Here is a 24,916-nt window from a genome sequence, read left to right as displayed (position 1 = left end):
CTTCAAACAAGCCTGGAAACTCCTCAAAAGCAGAGCAAGAATCTTCCTTGTGCTTTTATCCAAGAGTTCAGCAGTTTCTGCAACTGGTTGGTGCTTTCCTTTGATATGTAAGCTCCATAAACACACGTGTACTTATGTAGCGGGGTGGGAAATCCACAGCCATGAAATGTGAATGGCACAGTGCAAAGGCCTGTGCAGAGGGTGGCGAGCTCACAGAGGAATTTGGGGACTCACTGTGGTGGCTCTCAGCCAGGCATCTCCCCTAACTCCACTGCCCCTTCTGCATGGCATGCATCGTATGTTGTTTTCCTATATTTAACAGTGAAATCCAGCTTGCTGTTGAGAATTAGAGACAAAAAGTTGACAGAGAACTGGGTGGGAAACTGCCATGCTGTGGGGAGGGGAGGCGGTGGCCAGCATAGATGTGTGTCCAGGAAGCGGATGAATAAAGTGGGCCTGCTGGTCTTAGGAGTCTCAGGGGGAAACAGTCAAACCAAAAGACACAGTGTTTGGGAGCAAACCAGCGGTTGCAGAAACATCGTCGATGACCAGGCTCTTGAAGAGAGCTCAGCACAGACATGGAAGAATGTGGCAGAATGGAACCCGATTTTGTACAATTAAAATATACTAATAAGAAGGGGAAACGGTGATCAACAAGAACTTTCTTTTCTTGTTTCTCAAAAACCAACATTTTCACAGCTTGGAGAGGGAATACAGAAGACAGATGTGTGTCACAGGAGGTCCCAGGCTACCCATGAAAGGGTCACAGAGGAAGTGATACCCCACACAGGGCCCTGTGGCTGCTGAGTGTCCCTGTCACACAGTGGGCTTCTAGCTGTGACCCAGCAGGCTGCCCAATCTGTCAGGGTCCTCATCACAGGGCCCCTTCCGCAACTCCCCAGCACAGCAGCCACCTCTGTGGGACCTTTTGTTAGGTAACTGTGCATTTGTGTTTTGATTCTACATCGTTATAGTATATATACCACATGTTCTCTTGACTATTAAATAATGAACATGGCTAAGACAAGCTATTTAGGTATATGTGTGTGTGTGTGTGTGTGTGTGTGTGTGTGTGTGTGTGTGTGTGTGTGTGTGAGAGAGAGAGAGAGAGAGAGAGAGAGAGAGACATGGCGGAGCACTAAAGAGCTACTCTCTTGGCAATGTTCGAGGAAATAATACACCAACACTAATAATCAACAGGCGGTATGGGAGGTCTCTTGAACAAATTTCTCCAGTTGACATTTTAATTAAAATTAATATCTAATATCCATTGCTATGTTACCAATGATAAAACCTTAACTAGATACTATTGGAAAGGTCTACTGACATCCAATAGCCATAAACACAGAGAACTTTGTTTTAAAAGTGGTGGTAAAATACACACACACACACACACACACACACACACCACACCACACACACACACACACACACACCACACACCACACACACACACACACACACACACACACACACACACCACACACACACACCACACACACACACACACACACACACACACACACACACACACACACACACACACACACACACACACACACACACACACACACACACACACACACACACACACACACACACACACACACACACACACACCACACACCACACACACACACACACACACACACACACACACACCACACACCACACACACACACACACACACACACACACACACACACACACACACACACACACACACACACACACACACACACACACACACACACACACACACACCACACACACACACACACACACACACACACACACACCACACCACACACACACACACACACACACACACCACACACCACACACACACACACACACACACACACCACACCACACACACACACACACACACACACACACCACACACACACACACACACACACACACACACACACACACACACACACACACACACACACACACACACACACACACCACACACACACACACACACACACACACACACACACACACACACACACACACACACACACACACACACACACACACACACACACATTTCAAAATCAAAGTTCCCTGCAGCACAGGATTGACAACTTTTGTGGTCTCTGATCCACATTTTCAGAGCTCTGTCCATGTGCAGAGTCCACTGCACATTCTGCTAAAGCTTGAGTGAGACTTTGAGGCTCCATAGCCATTGGCTTTTAAAGTCTTGCAAGTATTGTTACCAAGGAAACACCAGTCAGCTGTGAGTAGGTGCTCTCCCTATTCACATGCACACACACACATGGTGAATGTTGATGAACCAGGTGAAAGGCAGGGCCTGTGGCCTTGACTAAGCTGTAATGATGGTCTCTATCACCCCTTTCTACATGTTTCTGGATTATAGTTAACCATGAAAAGACATTGGACCTTTGGGACACAGAAGGGGAGAAGTAGCCACGAGCTTGGAAAACCAGAGACCCACTCCAGCTTGCACAGACTATGGCTGGTTTCCTAGACAACCTCATTGGCGTGAGGCATCAGTTGGGCCCTCAACATTGCCAAACCCCTGCTTAAGTCATGCTCAACTCCTCCAAATCCTGGTTCAGGTTCACGGCCAACATAGACGCATGGGCAGGTCTATGAGAGAGCATGCCTGCTCTTCCAAGTCACTTGCTTTATCAAGGTGGAGAGGGAGGGGTCTACACCCTCCTCATGGGCTCCCATCCCCTGATTCACATCCAGGTTTTCTTCCCAACTCTCAGCCTTGCTGATCCATAGAAACTTTACACCCACACTGCCAGATACACAGAGGCAGCAGCTTTCAGTGCCTTCCTCTCCACTCCACAGCATGGTCCCTGTAACGAATTCACCATTCCAGGGCAGCCTCAGTCAAACCCAAGTGATACACCGATGCCTCCATTAAAGTTCTCCTGATTCTATTTACAGCCGGAATTCCCTGTCATCATGGGTTCAGGTGAAACAAACATCTCGGGCATCAGCGTCTCTAAATTATCTTAGCAATGATAATCTTAGCCAATCTCACTGCTTGACCTGTGACTAGTCCTCCATGCTGAGCCTGGGCTTGCTTCTGGGACTACACAGCCCCTCTCTTGGATATTTTAATACAGAAGTGTCTTTGGGTGGGAATACACCAGACCCTTATACAGATGTTAAGAGATCAAAGAAAAAGAGCAACTAGAGTTAGAGATGGGTAGAGGGGTAGGTTCATATTTCTTCCAGAGGATACTGAGGGATGGAAGAAGGGTGCTGTTCACACAACCCCTCACACCTTTGCCACCACAAACCTGGCTGTGCTGGCCATTACTGACAGCACTTCCCAAATGGGGGCGGGGAGCAGGGATTCTCTGCTACACCACATTTCACAAGACACTCCTTCTCCTAAGAACCTTCGAGTTCTAGGATGGAGAAGCACATTCAAGGCATAAGGGATCAGAGAACATCTGGAAGATGGACTCCAATCCTTGAGTTTGTAGTTGACTCCGAGTGTTCTCCAGGAATACTTTCCAGAACCCCCACACCCCATGAATACTAAATCCCAAGGATGACCAAGATCCTCTTTAAGATTTCAGAGCATCTTTGTAGGACCTGCTCGCACCCCGTAAACCACCAATGTAAATGCTTTCACCAGTTGTTATATAGTCTTGTGTCCAAGCTGAGGTCCATAGGCCACATGCAACTCAGGACAGCTATGACTACAGCCTAACACGAAATCACAACCTTACTACAAACAGGATGGTGGTGTTTTTGTTGTTGTTGTTGTTGCTGCTGTTGTTTTTGGTTTTGGTTTGTAACCTGATTGCCCAACTTCCATGCATGGTTTTTGTAGATGATGTCATGTGACAATCTCTAAAGGCCAGATACTCCTGGAAGGGAATGATGACAAAAGAAACAGTCATATGGTGGCTCATGCCTTTAATCCCAGCACTGGAGAGGCCGAGGCAGGCAGATCTGTGAGTTCAAGGTTAGCCTGGTGTACACAGTAAGTTCCAGGACAGCCAGGACTATACAGAGAAACCATATCTCAGAAAACACTAAACGGGGGAGGTGTCTGCGTGTTCAGAACAGGCCCTGGGTTTTAGGTTTTAAGTATTTTAAACCTAAGGCAGCTTGAATCCACCAAGACAGTGGAACCCACCAGAAGCAGGGCTCACTATGTGGCTGAAGAAAGCTGCCCTTCCTATGATCACTTCTTTGGGGTTAGTTGGGCCACATGTTCCTAGAGGCCTCGTGATGTGTCCCATGGACAGATAGGGTTTCCTGCCACCAACTTGCTCCTCCTCGTCTGGCTCTGGAGTGGCCTTAGTTTCAGCTTTGTTTGTTTTACAGGAGACAGTTCAGCCCAACAAACATAAGATCTGCTCTGTCCCTCTCTTTCAGTGTCTGTTCTTTGTCCGGATCTGTACCCTGGTACCCACGGAACGCTGACATTTGTTTCACGCCCCTGCCCAGTCCAGTGGGAGTCCTTGTAGGGTGGGGTGAGAAGCTTCACGGCACATTGTTATTCTGGGACCCAGGCTCACAGCAGCAGGTGACTCTAACAACATCCTGGGTCCTGGAGTCTTCCATGCCCGCAGAAGAGTGGAAAGAGCAGGGAACATCGGGCAGAAGTTCTGTGAACTGGGTCTGGATGCCGAAGACATCACGTCTAGACACAGTTCAGTGAGCCAGGGTTGGTCGGAAGTGTCCATTGAGTATAGAGGAGGCAGGGCCCGGGCTGCCTGTACTCAAATGGAAAAGAAGTGGAATTGCTTGAAGGCAGAGTGATGTCTACGCTACTTAGAGACTCGCAAAACCTCTTTTGCCAAAGTGACTTCTGACACATGAATGATTGCAGTGTAGTTGGTCAAAATGGAGCTGGTGGACCAAATCCAGCCCCTGACTCAGTTTGTGAATAACATTCTTCTGGAACATAGCCTTGGCTGTCACACCGTCTCCTTTCACACTGACCACAACAGTGCCAAGTTGCTGGGTCAGAACCCAGATGGTCTGCAGGGCTTTAAACACTTCTATGACCCCCCCACACACACACACACACATGCACGCGCACATGCACAAATGCTTGTGACCCCTGGAAACAGCTGGATAATTAAATTCATCCATGTAGCACACCACTGTTCCCCTCTACATATCTGAATTCATTCATCTGGGGTCTGTTTTATGAAGGAATCATTCTCCATTGGGTGTTGTGTTTTCTTTTCTTTTTTTTTAAGACCGGAATATATTTTGGTAGGGTAAGGTATGGTGAGGTGGGAGGGATGCCTCTGTGGTGGCCCATGCTGAGGTATCCCTTCCCCCTGAGTACCAACCCCAAGGTGGTATAGTATAGAATAGAGTTTATTTAGGCCATGGGAAGGGGAGTTGAGAAGGGAATAGGGGTAGATAGAAGACAGACAGACAGACAGACAATGAAGAGGCTGGAAAGGGGGAGGGGAAGGGAGAGAGAAGGAAAAAGGGGTCAAGGAGAGAAGGGCGGGGGTCGGGGGGAAAGAGTTCTCCTTTGCTGGATTTAACAAAGAAAATAAGCATTTCTACCTCCAGGTGAGGTAATATTTTGTGGCTAGGCAGAAACTGCCTATTTCATCTACAGACTGATACTGTCCAAAAAGGGACACCTTATGCAGAATGGTTGACTGATAATTTTGCCAAGACAGAATTATCAACCCTTCAAGATTTCTGCATTTCAAGAGTCTGTCAGTTGATTTTGGGCCAGAAGGCTGAAGATTTGCGCTTACATGTGGCTTACAGAGGACTGTGCTAGTGGAGATTTGTCTCTATAACCTCTCAGCTCTGGAAGCCGCGTTAGGCTTCCTATGTGTATAGATATTTGGTTATTCTCAGATTTCCGATGGGGTTGAAGACTGATTACAGTCTCATAGCCTATCAAGCTATTTGATTTTGAAAATGCATATCTTATTAGATAGCTATCAGATAGTATACAAGCTAGCCAGAATGTAACATAGATTTTAAGCCTTTCTTAAGCTGGAATGGATAACTAAATGTTCTGTTTAACTGATAAAGTGTTGGACTGGGTGTTAGATATATTTTATGCTTTTAATTACAAAATGATAATAGCTGTGCTCAGCTTATATTTGAGAGAAAAGTTTTTTCTTTAATTAGACAAAAAGGGTTAAATGTAGGATGTCATTATATAGGTGAAGGCAGGTACAAGATAGAATGAGGCCTGTCATTGGATGAGAAGGAAGGATGGGAGGGGAGAAAAGTTTTAGAGAGGGGAGGAGACTGGAGAAGGTAGGAGAAGCAGCCGAGAGAACATGGAGGCTGATGTTAAGATTCCTCTCCGCACATTCACGGATTTTTATGATTGTTCTTAAGGGATGGATGTGTACAGGGCTTTGTGTGTCTAGTGGTCAATTATATCTTATCAACTGGATCAGAGGTTATTATTGTGTTGTGTGTTCTTTCATGTGGCGATTTAATTGAATTCAAGAGAGTGTGTGATGACTGGAGACAGGCGTATGTCTGGCATGGTGGCAGCCTGCCTTGGGACTAGATAGATAGAGAGATTGCTGCCAGGCTCAGAGAGAAGCCACTGGCAGTGTGATAAGGGATGGAGCAGAGCGGGTGAGACACTTTGCTGACTGAGATGAAGATATCTACCAGATAGCTTGGGGCACTGCGGTGCCAAACCTAGTGCAGGGTAAAAGACAGCATTTTTTTTTTTTTATAATTTTACAGCAACATTTATATTTTAAAAGGAGGAAGGAATGTGTGGGTGGGTGACCATTAAGTCCTCTAGCCTGGAGAGAGATGGTTACGTGTGCTAGGGCAATTGCTGTGTGCACCAGAATCTTTCTCTGCATGCCTTGTTTGGCAAACACTCTGCACCATTCAGGATCTGTGGAGGACAAAGCTCAGTTTCCCTCTCAAAAAGGAGGGAAGGGATGGTTCAGCAGTTAAGAGGCTTACTGCTCCTGTAGAAGTCATCATTTCTGTTCACAGCACTCACATCAGGCTAATTACAACGAAGGGCCTGAAACTCCAACTCAGGAAGTGATCCGGTGCTCTTAGCTGTGGACATTCGCATTCATATGCACATACCTATTCTAAGCTTAATTGTGTATTAAAAGAAAGGGAGGAACCCAAAAATGTGGATGCTTCAGTCTTTCTTAGAAGGGAGGACAAAATACTCACGAGAGGAAATACAGGGACAAAGAGTGGAGCAGGGGCTGAAGGCAAGGTCATCCAGAGACTGCCCCTCCTGGGGATCATCCCATATGTAGCCACCAAACCCAATCACTATTGCTGATACCAAGAAGTGCTTGCTGACAGGAGCCAGATATGGATGTCTCCTGAGAGGCTCTGCCAGAGCCTTACTGATACAGATGAGGATGCTTGCAGTTAACCATTGGACTGAGCACAGGGACTTCAATGAAAGGACTGAAGGAACTGAAGGGGTTTGCAACACCATAAGAGGTACATCTACACAATGGAATATTACTCCGCTATCAAAAACAATGACTTTATGAAATTCGTAGGCAAATGGTCGGAACTGGAAAATATCATCCTGAGTGAGGTAACCCAATCACAGAAAAACACACATGGTATGCACTCATTGATAAGTGGCTATTAGCCCAAATGCTTGAATTACCCTAGATGCCTAGAACAAATGAAACTCAAGATGGATGATCAAAATGTGAATGCTTCACTCCTTCTTTAAAAGGGGAACAAGAATACCCTTGGCAGGGAATAGAGAGGCAAAGATTAAAACAGACACAGAAGGAACACCAATTCATAGCCTGCCCCACATGTGGCCCATGCATATACAGCCATCCAATTAGACAAGATGGATGAAGCAAAGAAGTGCAGGCCGACAGGAGCCGGATGTAAATCGCTCCTGAGAGACACAGCCAGAATACAGCAAACACAGAGGCGAATGCCAGCAGCAAACCACTGAATTGAGAATAGGGACCCCTTGAAGGAATCAGAGAAAGAACTGGAAGAGCTTGAAGGCTCGAGACCCCATATGAACAACAATGCCAAGCAACCAGAGCTTCCAGGACTAAGCCACTACCTAAAGACTATACATGGACTGACCCTGGGCTCTGACCTCATAGGCAGCATTGAATATCCTAGTAAGATCACCAGTGGAAGGGGAAGCCCTTGGTCCTGCCAAGACTGAACCCCCAGTGAACGTGATTGTTGGGGGGAGGGTGGTAATGGGGGGAGGATGGGGAGGGGAACACCCATATAGAAGGGGAGAGGGAGGGGTTAGGGGAATGTTGGCCTGGAAAATGGGAAAGGGAATAACAATTGAAATGTAAATAAGAAATACCCAATTTAATAAAGATGGAGAAAAAATAAATTAAAAAAAAAAAAGAAGAAGAACAACAATATCAATCAATCACCCCCACCCCATCCCCAGAGCTCCCAGGGACTAAACCACCAACCAAAGAGTACACATGGAGAGTCTATGGCTCTAGAGGCATATGTAGCAGAGGATGGCATTGTCTGGCATCAATAGGAGGAAAAGGCCTTGGTCCTGTGAAGGCTCATTTCCCCAGGGTAGGGGAATGCCAGGACGTTGAAGTGGGAGTGGGTGGGTGGGAGTGGGAGCACCCTCATAGAAGCAGTGGGAGGGGGAGAGGGGTAATGGGAGAGGGGGTAAAGGGGATAACATTTGAAATGTAAATACATAAAATATCCAATAAAAAGAAAAAAGAAAAAAGAAAGGAAGGAAGGGACATTCAGAGGTAAAAAAAAAAAAAAAAGGTCTCTACACGAGTGGACAAAATTATAAGTGAGTATTTGAAACTAGCCGAAGACTTTCCAATATCCACCATACAACCCAGGAGTGAAATATTTTCTTTGAAGGAGGCTGGAAAGTTGAGGTTAGCTACACACTGCCAGAAGGTATACCCTTATGCCAGCCCACATGGTCTTTCCCTCTTCCTGTAAGAATACGAACATGTGGTTTTTGTTTTGTTTTGTTTTAGTTCAGCTATGTGGTCCATGCTGTCCTCAAACGTGTGAGCTCTGAGAACGTAGACTGGAGGCGCCCTCAAGAAACAATCCTCCAAATCAGAAATTCATTTGTGTTAATTACAATAGCAGTTATTGTAAATATCAATATCAACATGTTTACAGAATAAAATAAGGATCACTGACTATCTGGGACCTTAAACAGCCCTAACAGGCAAGAAAGCTGGGCCAGAGGTCATGTTCTAGGACTCACATCTTCATCTAGTGGCATCTTCTGTAACTGCAAGTCCATTGACAAACAAAACTCCAGTACCTACAGTCTCGGTCAGACGCATGTGGGTAGGTTTTACATTGAAGCCTCTCTAGGAGGTAAGGTTACCTAATGACCCATTCTTCAGGGGAATAGGGAAAGAGTGGGTTAGATTTTTAGTGGAAGGCATAATAAAGCTAGCACAACAATCACCCAGATTTAAGAGTCCCTGGGAGGACTGGCGTTTAGCAAATCCTCCGAGGTGCTTGCAGGATCTAGATGAGATGGTCTGCTACTCGTGACTCAGTTGAGGTCTGGGTTGGAGATGAGTTTCTTGGCTCTAAGACCTTAGGACTCCACTGCTGGCTTTTTGCTGCTATATGCAAAGCCTCCTAAGAAGGCAGCCAGTTCCTTTGTACCCTGGGGCCTGTGTGTGGCTGTACTGTTCTTTTCACAGGATTTAACATTGTGTTCCTAACACTATGTTTCCTGCTGCTTGTCTTTCTGGGTAGGAGAGTGGGTGGGGGGAAGGGGATAGTGATCAGGTATGAGGAGTGGGACGCAGGGCATCTCTAGGACTAGCTGGAGACCTGGGATTGGGGGTCAGGGATGATACAGGGAGTCGATGGGGGGTGAGCCTAACTGAGATATCTTTCATTTAAAAAGCACAGTTACATCTAGGCTGTAGACACTGTATCCCACTGGCTACCCTTCAAACTCCCATCCCTGCCCAGTGATGTTGCCCCCGGGGTGGGTTCATTCTCAACATCAAAGCTTGCATTTTTCGAAACTAAGGCATTGCAACATGTCTCCCAAGACCCATCCAACAACAACTCCCGCCCCCGGACCCCTTTATTTTTCTGGTGTTTCACTTTTTCCAGGCTTTTCAATAGCTCGAAAAACTCTTAAGCAGACAAGAAATATGTGGGTCACAGCTTGCTTTAATAATGTGTTTTGGAAATAGTTTTTAATCCTGGATGCATGTTTGGTGGTTGTTTTCCTGTTGCAGTGAGAACCCGCAGGCATTTCAGCCTAGAAGCAGAGTGGAGGAAGCAGAGGCCTTCCCAGGGACCCCTGGCCCTCTGCTCCATGGGGAGCCATTACAGCTCCCCAGCCCTGCAGTTTTCAAAGCCTGCCCTGCCCCCAGTCTAGACTGGACATGAGAAGAGGTTCCTGCCTTCAGCAGTAGTCAGCTCCTCCTCTGCCAGCCATTACCCACTCCCTTGTAAAGCAAAGCCAAGTCACAGGGCACAGCTTTGAAGGGGGCAAGGAAGCTTCTAGGGAACTTCAGGTGCTCTGGATCATGTGAGGGAAGAGGCTGCTGCTGCTGGTTGTGGTTAGACAGGGGTTGGGAGTGGGTCGACTACATGTCCGTGATGCTGTGGTGTTTCCAGCACCAGTGGAAAGAGACTCCCATCCATTGCAACTCAACAAGGTTAGATCAGAGTCTGGATTAATGAGCCAAGCAAGGCTCATCAGGACACAGGGCCCAAATACAAATGCAGGACACTCAGCCAAGTTTGAACTTCAGATACATAGTGGATACTTCAGTACAAGTGTGCCTCCTGAATTTAATAAAAACTTGTAATGTAGAATGAGCTCAAGTGGCCGAGGGGAGACACTGAAGATTTGGTCACTTTGGATTGGGAACTATTTATCAACAACAGCGTTTTGTTGCCCCCCTACACACACACACACACACACACACACACACACACACACACACATACACACACACACACACACGCGCGCGCACACACACAAGACTGAGCAACATTGGTGTGACCACATGGTGAGGCAAGAAAACAGAACCGTGGTCATTTGTCCCTGACAACAGCTCCACATACTTCCAGTGATCTGGGAGGTCCACCAAACCTTTTTTTCACATGCCAGAGAAAAGCCAACCTTTCCTCCTCCTCACTCCTCATCCAGCCCACCTCCCTCTCAGAACTCCGTCACCAACAGTGAGAGTAGAAGTTCCTCCTAGTCAACAGTCTGGGAATTGAGAATATTTGGGTAATAAAAACCTTGCATTTGTACTGAACAGATACCAAGACCCCTGTCCCCAAACAACACAATGTGACATTTTGTCCAGCGTCTCCATGCTTTTCAGCACTATGGCATTACATGTAATGTAGAAAGGACTCAACAGACACAGGAAATATATAGAAGGAACTTGAGCATCTAGGTAGTGGATCTCTCTGTTCCACGTCACTCTTGTCCTCCAGAGTCAAAGCTTGCTTTAATAATGTATCATCCCTTATACATAATAGAGACCAAAAATCACGCACACTAATATATTTGACACTTAATGCTACTTGAAACAGTCATAACGGTAAACTTTGATCTCTCTCTCTCTCTCTCTCTCTCTCTCTGTGTGTGTGTGTGTGTGTGTGTGTGTGACTTCATTTTTTTAAAACAAGAAGCAAGAGGTGAAGTGTTTTACAGTTGTAATCCCTGCTATTAGGAGTCTGAAGTGGAAAGATTGAGCAGTTGAGAACAGGCTAGACAACATAGCAACATGCTACCTCAAAAAAAACAAAAAACAAAAAACAAAAAACAAAACAAAAACAAACAAACAAACAAAAAAACGTTAGAGCCTGCCGCCTCTACTGCTCCCTAGAGACTATGGTGGACTGGAGGAAGGGAAGCTTAGCTGGTGTGGGTGGGTACAGTACCAGATCTTGGTTGGGCAAAGAAAGGACACATCTGGGAACTGCTTCAGAGAACTGGTTCAGTATTTATGCCCCTGGGGAAGTGGCCAGAGTCTATGGGGCAAGGTTTGTGTGGCTGTGTACCATTGTCTAGATCAGGGGTGTTGGAAGGTGCTTCATCTACATAATCGGGGACTGTAGGGCGGAGATGGGGTACCTTATAAACTCAAACAAGGGGTGAAGCCTGATAAGTATCAGGGTGATAAATTCTTACTAAGTTGATGGTGGGTGGGACAGCCAACTTGACAGTGCCAGGTTGGTAGGGGGAGGTAGCCTACTCCTGCCACCCTCATCTGAGGTATCTGGGGTTGAAGCTCCCTTGATTCTTCCTCAGCAGTCTTGGGTCATTACGGTTCCACAACCGCTATTATGTGTACATCAGGGATGCTGGTTCCTGTAAGTGAAATTAACAGTGCTTCATCTGGTTCTCAGGCAAAAGCTACTCCAGGCCACACGATAGCAAGTGAAGCACAGGCAGAGGTGGCTGAGGGAAGGCCTGTAGAGTTGGAGCACTCTAGCTCTGAAGTTGCTAACTCAGTTTAACCAAAAAGCACAGTTGCACTAACTGTGATAAGTGGCAAATATTCGGCCTTCAGCGCTGCCAAGCCTTGTCCCATGGTTCTTTGTGGGTTCTGAGGCACATCCTGAGCTGCCCTCACTACGCGTTGGGAGTTGCTGTTCAAAGAGAGATCCTTGGAACAGCATCAGTGAGACTGCTTGGAAACACAGAACATGGCCAACAAGGCCAGCATCTTGGTTCTTGGCCTGGCATATAAAGTAACTGTGCATCCACAGTCATCTCTCTCTGCTTCCTGACTGTGGGTGCAATGTGATCTGACACCTCACAGTTCTGCTTCCTCACCACTATGCACTGTATCTCAAACCATGAGAAAAAGAAAACATTGTCACAGCACTGTGAAAAGTAACCAGTACAGAAGATTTGTACCAAGAGTTGGGATGCCACCATGATAAATCTGACCATGTCGTTCTTAGACATTTGGAACTGCTTTTGAAGGAGATTAGGGACTATGGAAAAGTTTAGAACCATAAAAGCCACCGAATTGTATAAGCAGAGCATAATAGGCCATTCTGGAAGTAGGTTGGAAGACCAGAATACCAAGAAAAACAGGGACCGTGGAGGACCAACTCATGAATTTCAGAGGGAAACAAGCTCTATTTAGAAATAAGTTAGAAGTCATTCATATGTTATTCTGGCATAACGTCTGGGGGCATTCTGCTATGTCCTGAAAACCTAAGTGGGCTATTTTGGGGGAATAGAATCTCAATGCAAGAGAACATTCAGGCTGTAGTGTGTTTCTTACTTAGTGCCGGGAAAACAGTTGTAATCATTAAAGAAAGTTAGCGACCCCAAAAGAAACTCCACTCTGCACTTGGATAGTAGGAAAGGTGCTTTGAGGGTGAGATTCCATCCATTAAGGTCTCCAACATGTGACATACAAAGTTATTGAAAGGAAAGAGAGTGAGCTGAGATTGCCACTGACTAGGGTTCCCACTTGACAGCAATCACCCAGGGAAGTATTTCACCAGGGTCAACTCAAAAAGCACACTGGCTACTGCAACCAAGCAGTCCAGGCTCCATCTTGGAGCTGACAGCAGAATATAGTAGCATCAGATGGTGGTTTTTAATGTTCCTCATAAGTTTTTAAATTTGAGCATGTGGTCCCCTGTCAATGGTGCTGTTTGAAGAGGTTATGGAACTATTAGGAAGTAGGGCTTTACTGGAGGAAGTACATCACCAGGGGTGGACTTTAAGCAGTTAGAGTCTTATATCACTTCCTGTTCTTATTCTCTGCTTCCTGTGTGTGAATGAAAGATGTGATCATCTAGCTCCCTGCTCTTCCTTGCCTATTGCCTCACCACTATGGATTTTCCCCTCTGGAACCATAAACTAAAATAAGGTCTTTCTTCCTGAAGTTGGTTTTGCTCATGGCATTTCATCACAGCAACAAAAAGGCAACTTACACATGTTATCCCTGTGGTACTTGTCTCATAGGCACGAAAGATACAAGAGTGGCAGGGATGTGGAGGCTCCCATCAAGGCTGTAGAAGGCTATTGAGGCCAGGTAATATATATATCATGGCTGAGTTCTCTGCAAGGAAGCCCTGAGGACATGAGCAACAGGAAGATGTCCATGTCACAGACACCAAGGCCTGTGAGTCATGAGGACAGCAAAACCTTGCCTGATATTGATGTTGGCAATATGTACAGAAAATGTCGCCACAGTTTTGTCCTCCAAGATGGCTGCAACCTGTGTCTGTTCCCTACAGAGAGCCACCTGCTTTCCCTTTCAGTCAAGGCCATGTCATCCCTGCTATGGTTGACTGTATCATCACACCGAGAACCGAACACACCTCACCTTAAGTTGCTTTTGAACTCAATGACTTTATTCCCATCTCTATTTTTTTTTTCTGGTGATGACTCAAGGGTCTTAAGACGCTGAGGTTGGAACATAGGGTAAGAGACAGATTTGGGTCCACTAGTTTTAATCGTGATCTTCTCTGCTGCCGTCACAAAGCACAGTGCTTCAAGATCCACACTTGTTTTTAACTGTGGATTCTCCTTGAAACCAACACATTGACAGCTAGCATGTGGACACTCGAAGGCCCGAGACTGCTAATGACAGTTATTAGATGTCATTTTAAAATCCTGTTTCACATGTGAACTGGTCAGTTCTGGGTAAATGCTGACCTTTGCTTTTAAGCATTCCCTCACAAAGCTCTGACAGAACCAAGGCCATGGGATTAAATGTTAAAAAGAAAATGGACCTTTATCCTTAACCTTTAGTTTTTAACTCCAGCCAAACATTTCTGTCATTTAGAAAGCATGATTTGCTCTTAGATAGAGGATGTTTTTCCTCATCCATAGAGAACATACGAGGCTTCTCCAGCGACATCAAAAGCAATTAGAAATGCTTCGAAATGATCATTTGGTTTCCATTTCAGGGGTGAGTGGTGGCAGAATGACGCCAACTTCAAAAGCTAATGGCCCACAAGAGCCACCAAGGCCAAGAAATCCAAGATCAGGAGCAGCTGGTCATCCTGACAGCTCTAGTCAGCATGCGGGGCTAAATCTCAAGAGAAAACCAGGGTCTTCACCATCACCGGGGGCCGGGGAGGTGTATATTCTAACAGATTCACAGTATCTTCTCACATCACCAAAGAAAGGAAAAGAAATAACCTATGCCCTCCCGTCACCCGCATCACATCCACTGGACTCTTTCTTTGTATGTATTTAAATTACTGTTTGTAGGCACTATGGATGTCCAAATGTGCATAGTTACATATGTATAGGCTGTATGCCGAAAAGGGTTTGGTGCTGGGATCAAACTCAGGGCCCACAGTGTACTAGGCAAATGCCATACCAAGTTAAAGAAAAGCTTTTCTTTTAATTAAGGGCTTCTGGCTACAAGGTCTTTGTTTTACCTTTTTCCTTTTTAAATCTTGTATCATTCTTATCTTCCTCTCATTAAAAAAATCTTATTGATATATAACTTGCATACAATGGATTGATTTGAAATGTACAATCAATATTCAGAGTTGTGTAACTATCACGTTTAACTTTAGAAAATGTCTACTGTCCCCCAAGACCAACGGTAGTAAAGGGTAAAGTATGTCCTCCACAGAGATGCCCTCAAGTTCAAACCCCCTGCATTTTAGATGTGACTCTGTTTGCAAATGACCTTTCCAGATGTAATCTGGTTAAGATGAGGTCATTACAGTGGGCCCAAATTCAATCTCACAAGTACCTTAACTACAGCAGGAGAATTTAGACACAAACACACAGAGAAGACAGTGAAACAAGACTCCAAGGGAAGATGTTGGCAGAGGGTAGCCACCTGCTACCAGAAGCTAAAGGACTAGGGAACCCCAACTGTGATGCCTGTGAACCACAATAAGGACTAGCATGGCAAGATAACCTTAGGGATGCACTATTGGCACACACACCTTGCTGGTAACCAACAGCTCTGTAACTGCGCTTAAGGCTTGCTCGGCAAGGCATGCTTCTCACTTGGAAACCTAGCTAGCGACCCAAGAAAGTCATGAATCCTAGGGAAAAACAGACAATGGCCACTTCACTAAACCAGCATGATACCTAACCGCATTCTAAAAATCTGTCATTAGACCCACAGATTAAGTGTAGTCCTTACCCCTCATTAAGGAAACTCACCTTTGCGTCAGATGAAGACCATTACAGAAAACTACAAGTAGTCTAACTGCAGAGAACAGTAGATCATTGAGTGCCGCATCCCAACTTGTAATTTTACAATACAATCCTGCATCTAAGGCTCAGGGATAATTGTGGCTAGAGCCAGAGGACAGTGAAATTATGTCTCCTAGAAGTACCGGAGAAGTTATACCTAGGAAGTCTCATCAATAAAGCTGTTTAAATAAGATCTGGAACAACAGTGACATGGACAGACAATAACATGGAAGGAGGAAATCTCATGGGGCTGCAGCCCTTGACAACGAAGGAGGATGCTGTCTTTTGGGGACTTCTGGCTTCTGGAACTGGTGTCTGTTGCTCTAAGTCACTCAGTCTGTGGCAATCTATTAGAGAAACTCAAGTACAAGTCTGGTCATTCCCCTCCCTCTATAGTCTCCTAGCCCTAGATAGTCATTGATACCCTTTGTCATTCTCTCTCCACATGGATTTGCCTCTCTTGGGCATTGCTATAAATGGTAGCTTACAGTATGTGGCCCTTTGTGACTGGTTTGTCTTACTTACTATACATTTCAAACTTCATTCATGCAGTAGTCATGTCTGTAGTGCAATTCTTTTTCTATTATTATTCTTACTGAATAATACTTCACTCAATAAATACATTACTTAAAAACAAAACAATCTCTCTGCATAACCCAGGTTGGCCCCAAACTTGCAAGATTTTCCTGCTCCTTCACCCCCTCCCCCAGTTCTGATATGGTACCTGTATGTCTTCATGGCTGCTTAACCATTACATTCCTTTATCCAATCAGTTCATGGATTTTTGGATTTTTAAAAATGCTCTTTGGTTGTGCACATTCTTTTTCACCTCCAGCCATCTTCCAACATCCCATGTGGCTCTACTGCCCACACACCAGGCTTTTGCACAGGCAGGCGGATGGTTCTAGCATTTACCAATGTTTCAGGGACTCCTTTTCCTGGGAACACCGACAGACCACGTTTTCACTTGAGACATGAATAGTTTGCAAGGCTCGCACCTTTACTTGCTTCCTGTGTCTCTATTTTCTCATCTTTTGCAATGCATCATGGAAGCTTGTGACAATCATAAATTGGGCAAGTGCCTGTCAGCCTGGAACCTGACTGATAGCTCTGTAAAGCTGAGCCCTCATCCCTTTGGTTAGACAGGCAGTTGAGCAAAGTATGCGTGTTCTAAACCACCAGGTTTGGGAACTATTTGCCTTTACCTACTACACATCTTGACTTATTATAACTCTTTAAAGCTCTAATTTCATAACGCGCACGTGCACGCACACACACACACACACACATACACCTGGTTCAGGCAATTTTAACCTAAAATCCACACTCCACAGCAAGTTCACACATTACCATATGGCCCACACATACATTGCCAGTCTATGTGTTCCAGCTCCTCAAATGTGTCCCTCATCCTTTTCTCTCTTATGTCAAGGAACTGAATGAAGCTGTCATTCAACACGCTACCTGTTCCCTCCCTCCCTTTACATGAGACCTCCTGTTCATCCTTCTAGACTCAGCGAGTGACATGCTTGCTGTCAGGGACAGAGCAGGTTGAGCCAGGAAGGGGCTGAATAGATAGAAGTGGATGAGACACACAATGTAAGTTGTCAAGGAAGGAGCTCAGTGTCAGGATGCACTGTACCTTTTCTGCCTTTCGTGGGGGAAAAAGAGGAATTTCAGACAAATCATTTACAAGCATGTGTCAGAGTTCTATTTTGTGCACTTTGAAGGCAAAATTAACAACAACAACAGCGAAAACAACAACAGCAACGACAATAACAACAGTAACAACAACAACAGTAACAACCAGTCTGGTTAACAAGTATTAGGTTGAGTGATCAACAGCCTTGCTGGGGGCATACCTTCCGCAAAGGGTGTTTGCTTCTGTGACCTTCTGGAATGTGCCCCACCTGCAGCTGATGGCCTGTGGTGCCCACTGTAGCCTCACAGCCTCCAGGCTCACCTCAGGCACACAAGACAGAGACTGGAAGACCAGTTCAAACCGTCAAAATTATGCCTACTTCCTTCAGCTGGGTTCTGTCTCCTACATCTTCTCACCGAGAACACGGCCAGCTGGAAATTAAGCATTCAACACACAGGCCTGGGGAAGGCATCTCTTATTCAAACTGAATCATAGACTAAACAGAAGCTAAACCAATAAGCTTCCAGGAGGAAGAAAGCAACCGCACAACAATGAGACTAGTGATGGCCAACCCTGGCAAGACATTGCATGGAGAAGAGGGGCCCATCCATTGGAAACAGCATTCGGTGGAGTTTGAGCTGAAAGTTTAAAGTATTTCAGAGTCATTTGAGAGCAGTGGATGGATCAGATCAGAACCAAGCTTGGAAGCTGCTCTTGGGTAACACTGAAGAGAGATGACGGTGAGCTGCTGACAGTCGGACTACTCTGTGGGAAGGAAGCTGTGAGCAGGTATTTCACAGAAGCCAAACAGGTAGAGTCAACATGAGCGGGTAGATCCCATAGAGGGTGGAGAGAAAGAAATGTGTCAACACGAGGGAGCTGGGAGGCGTCATCGAGATTAGCTGGACATCTTAGAGAAAGGACAATCTGGGCAGTGGGGATGAAGGAGTAGGAGCAAGGGAAGGTCAGTTTGCTACTCTGGTGGAGGATGCTGAGACCGGCAGATCCATCACCAAACCTATTTGCTTCAGCCATGCATGAGTTGGAGTGAACAACCCATATAGTCTGAGTTCAGCACCCCGGCCCCCAGATAGAAGGACTTGTGAGGGAATAGAAATGACTGTAGCCTCAAATGGGGGAGAAAGGACAACCAGAAGATATGAGCATAGATAAACAAACACAAGTGGGGACACAAGCTGCACCAGCAACTGAGGTGCAGGATGGTGGAGTTCCCTTGGGGGTCTCTCCCAGTGGCATCACCCTATTAATTTCATCACTTTTCCCGAGGCTCCTTTCTCCCTCTACAGGTTCTACCATCCCTTTGCATCTTTCCTCCAGCTTCTCCCCAGGGCTAGAGTCAGGCTTAGCCATGCAAGGCTGCAGAGCCTCAGATCTCAGAAGCTATGCAGCTCCACACAACAAGAGCGATCCTTGGTGCTATTCAGAAGGGGACTCAAGGGGTCTGGGTCCTCAGAGACAAAAAGTACAGGCTGCAGGGTCATGTCCTCTAAGACCCTGAAAATCGTCCCCTAACTGATTTGTCATGGTAAGAATTGGTGGTGGTGGTGGTGGGGCCACTGAGAACTGTTTTGGTTTGACAAAAACACATGTATCTAAGATATGTAAGAAGGAGAAACTCTGTCACCCCAATTAATACACTTGGGGAAGGAGAACCAAATAACAATATCTTGGCTTAGAAGGACTTAAGGAGGGAGAACACTTTAGGAACAAATGACAACAGAAGCCTGGTTCCTTAATGTAGCCATCTAGCCTCCTAGGAAATGACGCAGAGTTTGGATGTTCTATCACACTGAAATGACAAAATTATATGAGCACAGCTGTTTGCTGGGATGAATTAAAATAGCATATAATGTCAGCACACTGCAAACCGGCTTTTCTATCTCTGGTAAATGAGGAGGCAGAGTCCCAGAGCAGGAAGCGATAGCTCTAGGTCACCCACAGAGCACAGCAGAGCAGCTGGCTTACTGCTCTCTTCTGAAAGAATGAAACCGGGACATATTCACTGATATGTGGAATCTGTGGATCCCAGAGGCCCTCTCCAATAAACCCGTAGACACTCAAGTCTCTCTATAAATACAGTATTTTTCTTATGCATCTGGGCATATAATCCCATGCCCTTACAACTTAGCTCTAGGTTATTTATAATACATAATACAAATCATCTTCGTTGTGTTGAATCTGCAATAAGAACATGTAGATATGGAGAAGCATATAATTCATATATACAACCCAAGTTCCTACGCAGAAGTATAGAGGCACCCGTATTCGATATACTGTAGTCATAAACAGCAAAGAACTGTAGCCAGAACAGGGCTATCAGTCCTTCTAAACCCAGCAATCTCAATATGTACACTCCCCACTACATTTTATTAAGATAGCAGCATGGCAACTTTTGAAGAAAGCCCTGTAAAAGGCCATAAATACAGTATATTGGGGACTGTGGAGAAGCAGCAAAAAAGTTTAGGGAAAGCAGAAGCCAGCCCAGGAAGCACTAAGCACTGGGTGTGGGAAGAAGGCTCTTTATCACCACTTAGAGGGAGGAGTCAGACCTCAGAACACTCAAATTCCTTCTGGGCCTAGGAGGGGAAAGAGCGATAGGTTGTAACTCGAGGAGAAACATTATGCTAATACATGCAAAGCCCTTGATGTGATCCTAGCTCTGATGTGATCCTAGCTCTGAAAACAAACAAACAAGTCGCCAAAAAAGGGAGAAAGGAGAGAGGTGATATCCCTGAAAGCAGTGAAGCACTGGCAGGACAGAGTCTGTAGGTGACACACTCAAGTTCTCACCCTCTCCCATCATCTTGACCTCCTCGAAATTTGCCACTGACTACATGGACACACCTTATAGTTTGGGAGGAAAGTGCATTTTAAAAAGAAGTACCTGGAGCTAGAGAGAGGGCCCAGCAAGTAAGAGCATACACTGCTCTTGTAGAGGACCAGAGTTTGGTTTCCCACTCCCAATATCAGGCAGCTTTGAAAGGCCTGGAACTCCAGCTCCAGGAGATCCAGTCCCCTCTTTTGGCCTTCATAGGGATGGCACATGTGCACAGATACACACATCTACATAAATAAAACAATTTTTAAAAAAGAAGTCTGTGGAGCAAATAAAAGTCTACTTGCTAAATGGTGAAGGCGCCACCCACCTTCTCTTGGCCAGAATTTGGTAGCCAGACTTGAGATCAGATTTTTTTTTTAAATCTGTGGGCAAAAAGACCTGCTTCTCCAGCAGAACCCTCCAGCTATCTAGTCCCACAAAGATTCAAGCCAACTTCTCTACCCATCTGTTACCAGACGTTATATCATCTTCCAAAGTGCTAATTTTTAAGAAAAATGTATTGTCAAGGTAAGAAGGCAGGTAAAGGCCATCTCAGAACATAAAATAGCAAAGAGACAAATAAATAAAGTTAACTGGGAGAAAGAGACATGATGCAGGGAACAGAACAAGAATTATATGAAAATATCTTCAAAAGTCAGAGAAAAACTTTGAAGCAAGAAAAAAGTCGTGAAGAGAGCAGCTTTATTCGTAATAGCCAGAAACTGGAAACAACCCAGATGTCCCTCAGCTGAAGAATGGACAAACAAAGACATCATGACATTTTCAGGCAAATGGACAGACCTAGAAAATGTCATTCTGAGTAAGGTAGCTCAGACCCAGAAAGACATGCATGGAATGAATTCACTTATAAGCAGACATTAGCCATAAACTACAGGGTAACCATGCTATAATCAACAGACCCAAGGAAGCTAAATAACAAGGAGTGCCCACGGGAGGATGTTTGAATCTTACTCAGAAAGGAAAATAAAATAGACATCTGAAGTAGACGGAACAGGGTGGGAGAGGAGATGGAGAAGGGAATGTGGATGGGGTGGGAAAGAGAAGGGAAACCGTTTGGGGAGCATCTCTGGGACAAACCGGAGACCTGGGACAGGGGAGGCTCCTGGGAGGATATGGAGGCGAGCCTAGCTGAGACTCCTAGCAGCAGAGGCTATGGAGCCTGAAGTGGCCGATTCCTGTAGCCAGCATGACTTCCAGTCAACGGAGGGAGACACCAGCCTACCCTCAAAACTTTTGACAGGATGTGTAGGGATAAAGATAGAGCAGAGATTGAGGGGATGGCCAACCAATGACTGGCCCAACCTAAGACCCTCCCCTTGGGAGAGATCCAACCCCTGACACTATTATTGATACTTTTCTATGCTTGCAGACAGGAGCCTAGCATAACTGTCATCTGAGAGGTTTCATCCAGCAGCTGATGGAGACAGATGCAGAGATCCACACTCAAACATCATGCAGAGATCAGGGAGACTTGTAGAAGAGTCAGGGAAGGATTGAGGGAACCAGAGGAGTCAAAGACATAAGAAGACCTACAGAACCGACTAACCAGTGCCCATGGGGGCTCACAGAGACTGAACCACTAAGCAAAGCACACGTATGGGCTGGACCTAGGCCCTCTACACATGTGTAGCAGATGTGCAGCTTTGTCTTCATATAGGTCTCCTAACAATTGGAGTGGGGACCTACATCTTTGACCCGGACTCTGTTTCCTACCTTTGGGTCCCTTTCCTCTAGCTGGGCTGCCTTGTCTGGCCTCAGTGGAAGAGAATGCACTTAGTCTTGCTGCTACTTGGTGCGCTAAGGTGAGTTGGTAGGGAGGGATCCCTTTCTCCTTAGAGAAAGGGAAGGGAGAATGGGGTAGAGAGTAGGAGGGTAGAACTGGGAGGAGAGGAGGGAGGGGCTGTGATTGGAATGTAAAGTGAATAAATAAATAAATACATAAATGAAAAATATTAAACTAAAAAGGAAAAATATAGTCACGAGAGCATTTGGAGGCTAACAGAATATTTTAATATTTAATATCAGTAAGCAGGTGATGAAGTTCACAAGCAGGAATAAAATTTAAAAAGAAAAGGGTAGAAATTAAGAATGAGAGAACCACCCAGGCATTCTAGGATCTGACTAATTGCAGAACAGAGGCAGTAACAGAACATGGAGAAACTTTCTCCAAGAAAAGGCTCAGAGCTGAACCATATGGCTCTTTCAGACTGAAAGGGCTCTGGAGAAAACAGCACAATGAATGGAAAATGTGCCTCTTACTAATGAGAGATAAAAGAAAGTATTAAATTCTTCAGTAAGGAAGACCATATTATAAAGAATAAATGATTTTAATGGCGGTACAGCTTTCAAACTGAAAGTAAATGTCAGCTAAAAAAACATTAGATAAATAACTTCAGAATAAGATGAGAGCTTTTGACCTAGAATTCAGAAAAATATTGACAGTGTTCAGGCCAGAAAAAACTAAGGTATTCAAGGGAAAAAAGAGAAATTCTCCTCCCATAACCTCTCTTAGAAGTCTACTACTGAAGGATGTATTCTGATAAACAGGAAGAATGAAGAAGAACAAAGGAGGGAGATGAATATAGTAAAGAAGAAAAGGGAACTCATAAATTAGATGGCAACTGACCAACAAAAGTCAATTACTTTAATACGGGTGAATGTGAAGGGTGTGCAATAAAATGGAATTTGTTTATGTATGGTGGTATGATTTCTTAGGTTAAAGAAATAATCATAAAGTCTAGGAATGAAGAAATAATAAAACATCCAAACTTGGAGATTACAAGCAAAAGAAATTGACATTGAAAGTAATTCTTTCTGCCAAGGGACTGTACATTGTGTGTGTGTGTGTGTGTGTGTGTGTGTGTGTGTGTGTGTGTGTGTGTGTGTGTGTGTGTGATAAAAGTCAGAGGTCAATGTTGGGTGTCTTCCTCCATTACTTTCTCCTTATTCTTGAGACATAGTCTCCTACTGAACCTAGAGCTCATTGATTCAACTAGATTGCTCAGCCACTGAACTACACGGGGGTCTACCTGTCTTAACCTTGACCTCCATCACTGTAGTTACAGACCTAGACTACTACATCCAACTCACACATGGTAATCTAGACTCAGATCTTCATGCATATATGGCTGTCACTGTAGTAACTGAGCCATCTCCTTAGACTTTTTCTCATTTTAGGTGTTGTAATATGGGATTTAAAGCTATCATTCACCTATGTTATTTTAATTAACAAAAACTGAAGTAGTTAAACAATCAATTATCAATTAATATTTTCATATCTTAGGTAGGTAGAGAAATCATTACTAGAACTTCTTTTTCAAATTAAAAGTAAATAATTTGAGATCTATAGAGTAACCATTTTCCTTGTCATCCCTATGCGGGGAGAATTCAAAACTCTGAGTCTTAGAAGTGTCATAGTGTGGTAATATCAGAAGCATTCAGATTCAAACCCCTGGCTATATGTATGCTAAGGTTGTGTATGCTAGGCAAACACTACTACTAACTGCATTCCCAGACATGAGTACTTGTTAGCAGTATTTCTACTACATTATATTATATAGTAGATCATATACATGCTAGTAAAAGTGAACTGTTTAAAAATATAATGAAATGCCTTGCTGCATCTTCTCAGTTAAAATTATCCTGTATCTTAGGTATCAATTTCTAATATAAAAATATGGATTGTTGGGATAGTATTTTCAACAATAAATGTCTTTCATAGGCTCAGGTAGTTAAATACTTGGTCCCCAGTTAGTGACATTGTTTGGGGAGAGGTAATAGAACCTTTCAGAGATGTAGCCTTGCTGGAGAAAGTAGGTTTTTTTTACTATACTCTTGGGTAGATAGTCTCTGAGGATTGATTACCTATCCTACTTCTACTTTACTCTCTGATTATATCTCAAGATATAATCTCTTGTCTTTTTGCTCCAGTCACCTGCTGCCATGACAGACTCTTCCTTTGGAACCAGAAGACAAATAAACTTTTTTCTTTAAGTTACTTATGGTCATAGCATTTGGGAAAAGTAAGTAATCACAACAACAACAAAAAAGTAAATAATACAGAAGTTGGTACCAGGAGTGGGGTTGTTGTTGTGGAGGACCTGACCATGTTGTTTCAGGGTGGGGAATGTGAAAGACTTTGAATGTTTGGACTGAAAAAGTAGTTGAATGTTGCAAGAAGAGTTTAGTAGGTCATTATAGTAGAAGCCTGGAAGATAGTAGTGCTGAGAGCAATGCAGGCAGTAGAAGCCTACCTTAAGGAGTTTCAAAGTGGAACAAAGAC

General features: G+C 44.7%; 1 protein-coding gene across 1 annotated transcript in view; it reads right to left on the bottom strand.

Annotated features, from left to right (window-relative positions):
* The window catches only part of LOC116891006 (guanine nucleotide-binding protein subunit alpha-14), a 302,838-nt gene that overhangs the window by 129,775 nt on the left and 148,147 nt on the right, over nt 1–24,916 (bottom strand). The window lies entirely within an intron of this gene.

Source organism: Rattus rattus, chromosome 2, assembly GCF_011064425.1.
Source record: "Rattus rattus isolate New Zealand chromosome 2, Rrattus_CSIRO_v1, whole genome shotgun sequence".
NCBI lineage: Eukaryota > Metazoa > Chordata > Mammalia > Rodentia > Muridae > Rattus > Rattus rattus.
The sequence above is the reverse complement of the archived record's forward strand: the minus strand, read 5'-3'. Positions and strand labels throughout refer to the sequence as shown.